The 2,145-nt window shown below is 32.7% G+C and overlaps 1 long non-coding RNA gene across 1 annotated transcript; it reads right to left on the bottom strand.

The window, feature by feature from the left end:
- Positions 1-1,412: 1,412 nt before the first annotated feature.
- Positions 1,413-1,765, bottom strand: LOC135075065 (uncharacterized). Its single transcript, XR_010257959.1, has 2 exons — positions 1,705-1,765; positions 1,413-1,576 (listed from the first exon to the last, which is right to left on the bottom strand). It is a non-coding gene; the product is annotated as an uncharacterized LOC135075065 (long non-coding RNA).
- Positions 1,766-2,145: the final 380 nt, after the last annotated feature.

Genomic DNA, 2,145 nt, shown 5'->3' with positions numbered 1-2,145 from the left:
ATTTAATAATGTCATAAACGAAATTAAATACATTCTATTCTATATTTTAACATCCTAAGAAGGTAAATAAGTTAAAAATATTACTTTCATTTGCTTGCGCAGCCGCAGCGCTGGCGTGAGCGCGTCGATAACACGTTAACAACAGCAAAGATAAATCCTTTGGATCCACATAATCCCCTCGGCCTACGAGTATCATTAATAGACGTCGTCGAGTATTCTTAAACTCGTCATTCTGGTAAGAATAAGTAACTATGTAAGTACGTACAACAAAGATAATCCATTGTTTTCTAGCGCTTGTTTGTGCGCCATGATGCCAGTTTGATTTAGGCAAACGTGTTGGATTACTTATCTCTTTAAGACGCATTTCAAAACCACTAAGTAGGCACTCGACTTATTTTAGCCTCTTATATTATTTTTGCTGAAGTGAAACGAAATTCTTATTTACATATTTTTATTAATTAAACGTTATAAAAAGGAAGTTTATTATCACAGGTACTTACAGTTTAATTACCCTTGTTGTCACACATTGTAGCTTAATTTTAATTATCACCATGAGCATAATTAATGACACGAATTCACATTTTTTTAATAAATAAACACATTATCTTTCTTTCACCTCTGAACACTTTTTTCTAAAGAAACTGTTTTAAATAATGGGATCCTGCATACAAATCTTAACACAGTTATCGTGTCGTTTGAGGGTAGCTCAAACAACGTTGCGCGCGCGCAGCCGGCGGCAGCGGTTACAACTCGCAACTGTGGATCCCTCCCGGTTGTGTGTACGTTTCACTTTTGAAAAGTGACGGAAAATGGAAATAGTTAATCGTTTTACGTTATTGATTTATAACTATTAGAGTTTAACTATCCAGAAAGTTTATAATTTTGCGTTAATGATTTTGCCGTTTATTGTCTTTCATAGGTACGAGTACCTAACAGTACCTATAAAACAATCGTACGCCAAGCACGAATAACTTGCGTAAAGGTAATCGTATCGTTAACGTAAATAATTTGTATTGAGAATCTGAGAGCGCCTCTATCGGACGTAAAACAAACTAAATTTGGCAGCACAAATGCCTATTGTATAGTAATGTAATCGTACCGTAAACGTATCGTATGATGTTTATACTAACTTTACGATCACGAACCTTTTTTTGACGTATAGAATACCTAGTAAGTGGCGATAGCTGGCTAACGTAAGCTTACGAATGTTTTGTCACGGTAGATTTTTCAGTGTGAAAACTTGCGTCGGAAGAAAAAAACATGTTTTTGAGGCTGAAGACGATAAGAAGTGTGTTAGTTGATAAGATTAATAGGCTACACATGTAATCAAAATCTAAAAATACTTTTATGGCTGGAAAGCTGTAATATTAAGATTATTTTCATTGTTTCTTTGACATTAAAACTAACGTAAGTATTTATGTAGTAGCTTTATTTGTTCATTAATGTTGTACACACATCTTAAATTAAATAATTAAGGGATAAATTAGAAGGTGAAGAAACACCGGTCTCTTCACTCTGAAGGTGGGCGGCACCACGGTGGATTGGCTACTGGTGCTTGGGGTGTTCCGATCGGCTTCTGTAATGTAATTTAATTTCATATTAACAACTTGATTTAATTAATTTAATTTTAACATCGATTTGCCATATTTTTCATAATATTTTGTCTGTTAATTTATGTAAAATTACTAAAAGAATGAAATTTACCTGTAGCTGTTGTATCCAGAGTGAATAATTGGTTATCTTCCATATACCCAGGTATCATAATTTCTTCTGGCTGGGTGTTGGGCGTTTTTCCACTATCTTCATTCTGAAAAATGTATACACTTTAATAATATTTACAACAATATTTAAATTATAAACCTTGATTAATATAAATTAATTAATAAACATGTCTGTATTCTTTTTAAAAGTTTACAAGTAATAGTCAAGTAATAATATTATGCGTAAATACTATAAACTTAATATTTAGATCTAATAAAAATTAGTTAGAATAATATTTGCACGCTTAAGGATTTCCCTTGCCAGACTTGTGTAAAAGTAAAATGATATTTTGATAAATAAACTATAATACACTGAAATAAATTAATGCAGATCTGCTGAAAGCCAGCTTCCACCACCGTCGTGCCAGTAGTGCCAATTATTTGC

Source organism: Ostrinia nubilalis, chromosome 9 (assembly GCF_963855985.1).
Source record: "Ostrinia nubilalis chromosome 9, ilOstNubi1.1, whole genome shotgun sequence".
Lineage (NCBI taxonomy): Eukaryota > Metazoa > Arthropoda > Insecta > Lepidoptera > Crambidae > Ostrinia > Ostrinia nubilalis.
This window is presented reverse-complemented; position numbering and strand designations above follow the sequence as displayed.